Below are 9,207 nucleotides of genomic sequence, written 5' to 3' on the forward strand. Positions count from 1 at the left end.
CATCTCCTAATCTTCAACTAACTAATGACATGGTTATCTTTGCACTGAGGAAGGTAAACTTGCCTGTCAGAAGCAGCAATAGTCACAGCACACCAGGGTAATTGCCAAAGCATCCAAATGGAGCAGTAGTATGATACCAGAACAATTCACAGACTTTTGGAACTATACAAGTTTGCAAACTCACCTCCATTTTAGAGTCTGTCATGATGGGTAATTTCCCCAAAAAGACTAAAAATACAGAAAGCATTAAGAAAAAAAAAAAGGCTAGGCGAGGTGGCTCACGCCTGTAATCCCAGCACTTTGGGAGTCTGAGGCAGGCGGATTGCTTGAGCTCAGGAGTTTGAGCCTAGCCTGGGCAACATGGCAAAAATCCCATCTCTACAAAAAATACAAAAATTAGCCGGGCATGGTAGCATGTGCCTGTAGCCCCAACTGCTGGAGGAGCTGAAGCAGGAGGATTACTTGAGCCCATGAGGTCAAGGCTGCAGTGAGCTATGTTCATGGCACTGCACTCTGGCCTGGGTGACAAGGTGAGACCCTATCTCAAAAAACAACAACAACAACAACAAAATCTTGGATCATAGAGATGTTCAGGATTTGGAAAACTATCCAAGATAAACCTTTTATTTACTGTGAACTGCAATAATTTTAAAACTCAAAGATCTCCAAGTCCTAATACAAAAACACCTACCCTTCAAGTAGGAAATGGCCCTTTAGAAAGGTAAATGTGATAATCCATGGCTAAATTACACAATTCTTTTAAATCTCATCTTTTATGTAAATAACAAAAACACTAAAGCGTACGGGCAGTTCCTTAAAAATCAAAAGAATTACCCTGCAATCCAGCAATTCCACTTCTGGGTACGTATACCTAAAAGAACTGAAAGCACAGCCAGGCATGGTGGTTCACACCTGTTATCCCAGCACTTTGGGACGCTGAGGTGGGCGGATCCCTTGAGGTCAGGAGTTCAAGACCAACCTGGCCAACACAGCAAAACCCTATCTCTACTAAAAATATAAAAATTAGCCGGCGTGATGGTGCATGCCTGTAGTCCCAGCTACTCAAGAGGCTGAGGCAGGAGAATCACTTGAACCATGAGGCGGAGGTTGCAGTGAGCCAAGATCACACCACTGTACTCCAGCCTGGGAGACAGAGCAAGACTCCATCTCAAAGAAAAAATAATAATAATAATAATTGAAAGCAGGAACTCAGACATTTGTATACCAATGTTCATAGCAACACTATTCACAATAGCCAAAAGGTGGCAACAACCCAAATATCTATTGACTAATGAATGGATAAACAAAATGTGTTCTATGGAATACAATGTAATATTATTCAGTCTTTAAAAAGAAGAAAATTCTAACACATGCCACAACATGAATTAACCTTGAAGACATGCTACATAAACCAGACACAAAAGGACAAATATTTTATGATTCCACTTTTATGAGGACCCTAGAAGAGTCATATTCATAGAGACAGAAAATATAATGGTAGTTGCCAGGGGCTGGAGAGAGGGAGGAACAGAGATTTATCATTTAATGGGTGCAGCGTGTGGAGATAAAAGTGTTCTGGGTCGGGTGCAGTGGTTCACGCATGTAATCCCAGCACTTTGGGAGGCTGAGGTGGGCAGACCACCTGAGGTCAGGAGTTCAAGACCAGCATGACCAACATGGAGAAACCCCGTCTGTACTAAAAATACAAAATTAGCTGGGCATGGTGGTGCATGCCTGTAATCCCAGCTATTCGGGAGGCTGAGGCAGGAGAATCACTTGAACCCGGGAGGTGGAGGTTGCGGCGAGCCGAGATCACGTCATTGCACTCCAGCCAGAGCAACAAAGAAAAATGTGTTCTGGAGGTAGATGGTGGTTATGGTTACACAACAATGAGAAAGTACTTAATGGCACTGAACTGTACCTTTACAAATAGTTAAAATGGTCAATTTTATGTTACGTATATTCTATCACAATTTTTAAAAAGAAAAGACAAAACACTGAAACAAGAAGCACAGAGTTCTAACTGGAATCAAGCCATGGTGAAAGAATGAAATTTTGGCCATTATATGTAAACAGAGAGATGCAATTTTTTTCTGGAAGCTATTGTACATCACTTCCCTTAGATTGTCAAAATGCTCAGTTTCTAAAAATACTTTTACTACTGGCTGGGCGCAGTGGCTCACACCTATAATCCCAACACTTTGGGAGGCCAAGGCGGTGAGGTCAGTAGTTCCAGACCAACCTAGTCAACATGGTGAAACCCCGTCTCTACTAAAAACACAAAAATTAGCTGGGAGTGGTGGCAGCCTCCTGTAATCCCAGCTACTCAGGAGGCTGGGGCAGGAGAATCACTTGAACCCAGGAGGCAGAGGTTGCAGTAAGCTGAGATCACACCATTGCACTCCAGTCTGGGTACCAAAGCGAAACTCCGTCTCAAAAAAAAAAAAAAAAATATATATATATATATACACACACACACACACACATATGTATATAACTACTACTGCCTTTTAACCAATAAAATTTTTAAAAAATTACAATGTTAACAGGATTTTATAAAACTAATTTTTCCAACACGCCCCAAACAATACAGAACACAATAGTTACACTCAACCTCTGCATACATTAAATCTTCAAATAAATACCTGCTAGTATGAAAAAAGTACCTAATATTTGGTGACCAACTGTCCAATATGGCTCTCACAAATCTAATGCAGTATATGAAACATGAACAAGAGAATAAAAGAATAACTTCTTAGAGTCTGTTTAAAGTAGAGAGTTAAATGAACAAAGTTGAAGCAGATCATGGCATATTTTTCGAGGCAGAGAGACAGGGAGGCACCAATGTCTGAAACAATGAACACTATTAGGCTAAACATAACACCAGGGACTCAGATGTCACACTAACTGGGAAGTACTATGTCAGTTTCTCTAACTCCTATAATTAAAGAACAATATTCTAAACTACTGGCCAGAAGGCTTTTAGAGGAAAAGTCCTGACTACACAAAAATGTAAAACAACAGTATAGTAAAAAAGATAAAACAAAGTTAACTAAATAGATTGAAGATATCTGCCACATACCTAACAGTCAATGGCTTAATATTCCTGCACGAAGAAACTCCTAAAAATCAATAAAGACAGATAAAACTCAATACGGAATGGCAAATTACAAAGTTTCCCCTTGCTTCATTTTTCAAGTCTTAAAACGCTCCTCACAGGTTCTTTCACAGCATTTTTCCTGGGCCTGGCCTCCCATGTAGCTGTCGGAAAACCATCACTCTCTAAACTACAATCACACACCCACAAGGAGGTCTCCAAGGCTACTAAAAGTTAATCTCATGTGCTTCTCATCTAAAAGAACGGTAGCATAATCTAAAAGACTGTCACATATCTGATAAATGACTTGTATCTAGAATATATAAAGAACTCCTGCAACTCAATTACAAAAAAGAACCTAATTTAAAAATGGGCAAAGGATCTGAGCAGACATTTCTCCAAAGAAGATACATAAATGGGCAATAAGCACTTGAAAAGATGCTCAACATCATTAGCCATCAGGGAAACGCGATTTGAAACCACAATATTTTCAAAAAGTTAGGAGATTTTTAATGGTTGCAACACAAAGAAAAGATGAATGTTCGAGGTGATGGACATGCTAATTACCTGATTTGATCATTACACATTGTATACATTTATCAAAATAACATTCTGTAGTCCCTAAATATGTACAATTACTACATGTCAACGAAACAAAAAATGAAAACACGATGACACACACTTCACACCCACTAGAATGGCCAGAATCAGAAAGACAGATAATGACAAGTGTTGGCAAGGAGTGAGAAATCAAAACCCTAATACACTACTGGTGAGAATGTTAAAAAGATGCACACTGATGCTTTGGAAAACAGTCTGACCGTTTCTTAAAATGTTAAACAGAGATACCATATGACCCAGCCATTTCACTCCTAGGCACATATGCAAGAGAAATGAAAACATGGTATGTCCACACAAAAACCTGTAGGTGAATGTTCACAGCAGCATTATACATAATAGCCAAAAGGTGGAAACAATCCAAACGTCCACTAACTAATGGAAAATAAATCGTGGTAATACCCATAAAATAAAAGATTAACCAGCAATTAAAGAAGTACTGACACATGTGGGGAAAAGAAAGAGATCAGCCTGTTACTGTGTCTACATAGAAAGAAGTAGACATAAGAGACTCCATTTTGTTCTGTATTTGAGATGCTGTTAATCTGTGACCCTACCCCCAACCTTGTCCTTGCAAGAGACATGTGCTGTGGTAACTCAAGGTTTAATGGATTTTGGGCGTGCAGGGTGTGTCTTTGTTCCTAGAAAAGCTAGGTATTGTCCAAGGTTTATCCCCATGTGATAGGATGAAACAATGTTGCTAAAAGGTTTATCTCAAGGCACAGGATTTTCCTTTAAACTTATTCATGTCACAGAGATCCTTGTTCTTATGTCTTACTGCTAATTTCCTCCCTAAAAATGATCCTATTGTCCTGCCACTCCCTGATCTTCAAGATGGTAAAGATAATTATCTATAAATATTAAGGGAACTCAGAGGCCGGTGCCGGCGTGGGTCCTCTGTAAGCTGAGCGCCGGTCCCCTGGGCCCCCGCTTTTCTTTCTCTATACTTTGTCTCTGTGTCTTATTTCTTTTCTCAAGTCTCTCGTTCAACCTAACGAGAAACACCCACAGGTGTGGAGAGGCAGGCCACCCCTTCAACACATGCTATTAAATACAACACAGAAGAACATGAATGTTAAGTAAAAGAAGCCAGCTGAAAAAGACCACATGCTGTATGATTTCACTCACATGAATAATCCAGAACAGTCAAATATACAGTCAGTCAATTCATAGTTGCTTAGGGCTTAGAATGGGGAGTGGGGATGGGGAAGTCAGGTGAGCCTGCTGAATAAGTACAGGGTTTCTTTTTGGAGTGATGAAAATGTTCGAAAATTGTTCCAATATGGCTCTCACAAACTGAATGCAGCACATTAAACATGAACAAAAGAATACAAGAATAACTTACTGCAGTCTGTCCGTAATAGACTTAATAAAATTAAACCAACTAATGAAGTTGAAGAAGATTACAGCATATTTTGTGATGATGGTTGTACAACCTTGTGAATGTACTAATTACTTTTAGGTTTGGTTGTTTTTTATTTTTTATTTTGAGACGGAGTCTAGCTCTGACGCCCAGGCTGGAGTGCAGCGGCGCGATCTCAGCTCACCGCAAGCTCCGCCTCCCGGGTTCATACCATCCTCCTGCCTCAGCCTCCTGAGTAGCTGAGACTACAGGCGCCAGCCACCACGCCCGGCTAATTTTTTGTATTTTTAGTGGAGACGGGGTTTCACCGTGTTAGCCAGAATGGTCTCGATCTCCTGACCTCGTGATCCGCCCACCTCAGCCTCCCAAAGTGCTGGGATTACAGGCGTGAGCCACCGCTACATTTTAAATGGTGAATTCTATGGTGGGTGAACTATGTGTCAGAAAGTTGTTTTATTTTTTTAAAGGACTGAAGACTGTTTTGTTTTGTTTTGTTTTCACTTTATCCCGTTTTTTAAAACAGTGCCTAGTAATATTATGAATTCAATCGATTTTGGCTAAATGTTAAAGCAAAAATAAAAACTTGGGTAAACCATATGAAACTTTGCCGTATCTAAAGTTATTAAATTACTGTAAACTGGCATGGTGGGAGCATAATATGAGTGTACCTGCAGGTGTGTTTTCCATGAAAGTAGCAAAGACTGAAAAATTCAGCAGAATCAAGGCCCCGAAGGCCCCTTAAGTTAGGCTAAGAAATGTGTATTATCCTGAAGGCAACGGGAAGTCCAGGAAGATTCTGAGGACAGAAATAACACAATCAGATATGTTTTAAACGTGCAAGTGTAAGCGAAGAGTTGCTACTTCTATCCAAAAGTGAGGCACCACTTCCCCCAGGGGAAAATGGGAAGGAATTAGGGGAAGACTGGAGAAACAGGTAATCAAATTATCAGAATCTCCACAGATTTTTAAAAATTACACAGCATCCACCCCAAACACACATACAGACTGACAGGCACTGATACATACATCCAATGTCCCCTACACAGAAACTCACTTTTGTAGTCAGCTCCTGTTGGTAGGATTTTTCTGTCATTCAAGTGTGGCAGGGATAAAAAGTATTATAACCACTAAACCAGATAATTCTTTCCTACAATAATGTGGGCAGCGTACTCCCCAGGTGTTGAAATTTAGTACTACCAACAAAAGCACCCAGTCCCAACTCTTCGAGAGGACCCCAACTCTTTACAGTGTGCTGTTGGGGATGCCCAGCAAAAACTGCAGGACAAAGTCAACGTTAGCTCGACACAGTCTCCTAACTCCGAGCGGACGGAGCCAGCGCGGGTTACCAGCAGCCAAAGAAGCAGCGCAGGGAGGTCGCGACCCGGAGCCGGCGCGAACCTCCGCGATGTGACCCGTGAGGGAACTCTCTAAGCAGCACAGCACCCCGCGCGCGAAGGCGGCCGCCCGGATTGCAGGAACAAACGCTTCTCGCTGGGGGGAAGACGGAGACTCCTACTGCCGCAGGAGACTAACCTGTGAGCAACAGAACCACCACGCTGTGGAGAGTGTCAGCAGTTCTTCCAGGCGTGGGGGGACACGGGTAAATGACCGCGGTCCGGCGCGCCAGCGGGGAGCAGTCGAGACTTCCGGCGTCTGCAGCTCGCAGGGCTAGAGCGTCGAACCGGGGCAACCGGAAGCTTCAGCTCACCCCGGATTGTAAATGCTAACGCGGGTGTTCGGGCCGGCGGATCCAGGACTTAGGTCGCCGGGACTTGTGGCTTCTGCTTCTCAGACGTTCAGACTCGCGCTGGGAAGGGGTTCGCCTCCCCTGGTCCCCGGTTTTTTTTTTTTTTTCTGCGTCCGGTTATTGCAAATGCATTCAGTCCAGTAGCACTAACCCAGGAAATTTAAGCACCGGCTCACGTTATTTCTCGCAGGTATGCGGCGCTTCCGCTGGCCTCTAAGGACACAAAGCCCCGGGCCGTCTGACCCCCACTCCAGCACTGAAATCCATGCCGCCCCGTTCAGCTGACAAATTTGGCAGCACTAAATTTTATTTTATTCTACAAATTGAGTGCCCAGTTAACACCAGGGAGTACCGGGGTAAGAAAATTTCAGAAGTCAGGTGGATAATAATAGCATTTACCTCATAGGTTTGTTATGAGGATGTAAAGCGCTTAGAATAGTGTCTGGCACTTTGTAGGCGCTCAGTGAATGTTAGCTATTATTATTTTTATATTGATTATTCCATAGTCACCACTATTATCATCTTAATGTCAAGCTTGAAATCCAGTATCTTTCCTCTGCGAAGCCTTGACTCCAAGACTAATTAACTTTGGACTAAGGCATTCTTAAACTCTTGATCACACATCCCTATCATAAAAAAAAAAAAAATTTACATGTATCATGTATGGCATTAATATATTATGCATGCTATAAAACTTTCACAAGACATCAAACTTTTTTTAAGTGAGGTAAAAAAAATTTTTAAACTTTTTTAAAAAACTGCTAACAGAAGTTCTTTTCTTCCTACACAATTAAGTTGCCAAACATATATTCTATCACTCTGGAATCCACTAGCTAAATGAGAACATTATCAAAGCAACCTACCGTTCAATTCTGAGTTCCCAGAATGTTTCTTTTCCAAAGAATTAATAGAAACTAATCAGACTGTGAGATACTTGAACCATAAGGACTATTTAAGTGGTTCTTAGAGAAAAAGAAGAAATAAAATAGGCATCCACTGAGTAATATTCATTGATGCAACATTGACTATTGACTTCTTACATTTTCAAAGAAAGAGATTGAGATTATAATACCTTACACCAAGCTTAATATTTCAAAGAATAAATCAACTAATAAAAAGCTTATGAGGTTTGGTATATGTGCATTTCATACAACATTCATGAAAATGAACCCCAAATCAGTTAGCTCCTGTTCTGTACCAGACAGAGAAATATGTTTGTAAGTAATAAAACATTAAAGAGGCTTTTCTGACCATTTGCTTGAAAACTCAGAACTTAGCATTTCTATCACTGGACTTAAATCTGCTAAAGTTTTCGTCTAAATTTTACATTAAAAACAAAACTCTATAGTGAATAATGTTACCTATCCAATATTCATTTTCCTCTTAACTCCTTTGTACTAAAATCCTTATTTCATTCAGATAGCTGCCCTATTCCAGAATCAAAATGATACTGATTAAACCAGTCATCATACAGAATTTTTCTGGAAATATTTGCTGATCAAGGAATGAGTATATGACCCAAGTTGGCTCAATCTGACTGAAGGAAAGGACCACTATTTCATGCTCGGGAGAATTCTGATATACTGTCTTCTTGAGGTGGAAACATCTATCCCACACTGTCATTAACAGCCATCCTGCCCATCACGAGGAATAAAACTGATGGACCAATGCTGAGGACAACTGAACAAAGTTATAAAATGATGTCCTTGGTGACATCATTCCAAACCTGGAGCTCACGCTGTATCTGAACGCCTTGTAGGGATGTCTAATAAGTTTCCTTATTATTTTTGTTTCTTGTTTTTCTGAGACTGAGTCTCACTCTGTCTCCCAGGCTGGAGTGCAGTGGCACAATCTCAGCTCACTGCAACGTGCACTTCCCAGGTTCAAGCGATTCTCCTGCTTCAACCTCCCAAGTAGCTGTAACTACAGGCATGCACCACCAAACCTGGCTAACTTTTGTATTTTTAGTTGAGAAGGGGTTTCACCATGTTGGCCAGGCTTCTCTTGAACTCCTGACCTCAGTGATCCACCCACCTCAGCCTCCCAGAGTGCTGGGATCCTTACTGTTTTCTGATAAAGATGCCATAAAGATTAAATGGGTTAAAATAGTGCTGGTCATACTGTAAGTATTGTAAGAGTGCTTAATAAATTTTAGTTATTATTAACTCACCTTAAGTCAGGGATTCTGTTTCTTATAGCCAGAAGTACCCATCAAATACACAGTCTACCCTTCTTTTTCTATATATTTAAAGAAAGGGTCTGTTTTGATACTTCTCAACTTCTAAGGAGTCAGGGAAGGGGTAGGAGGTGGAGAGAGGAGGGACTGACTATAATGCCATATGAGGGGTACTTTTAAGTGGTTAAATGGCCACTTTGAGAAAT

At 41.0% G+C, this 9,207-nt stretch overlaps 1 protein-coding gene across 3 annotated transcripts in view; it reads right to left on the reverse strand.

Moving 5' to 3' along the window:
- Positions 1-7,198, reverse strand: part of LOC105541929 (cytochrome c oxidase assembly factor 1 homolog) — a 123,433-nt gene extending 116,235 nt beyond the window's left edge. For 2 of the 3 annotated variants that reach the window (XR_001006401.1, XM_011983207.1), the window contains exon 1: positions 6,612-7,198. The gene's annotated coding sequence lies outside the window, so the exon portion shown is untranslated. The remainder of the gene's footprint in view (positions 1-6,611) is intronic. The other variant, XM_011983210.1, reaches the window with a different exon arrangement.
- Positions 7,199-9,207: the final 2,009 nt, after the last annotated feature.

The sequence above is a fragment of the Mandrillus leucophaeus genome, unplaced genomic scaffold (assembly GCF_000951045.1).
Source record: "Mandrillus leucophaeus isolate KB7577 unplaced genomic scaffold, Mleu.le_1.0 Scaffold248, whole genome shotgun sequence".
NCBI lineage: Eukaryota > Metazoa > Chordata > Mammalia > Primates > Cercopithecidae > Mandrillus > Mandrillus leucophaeus.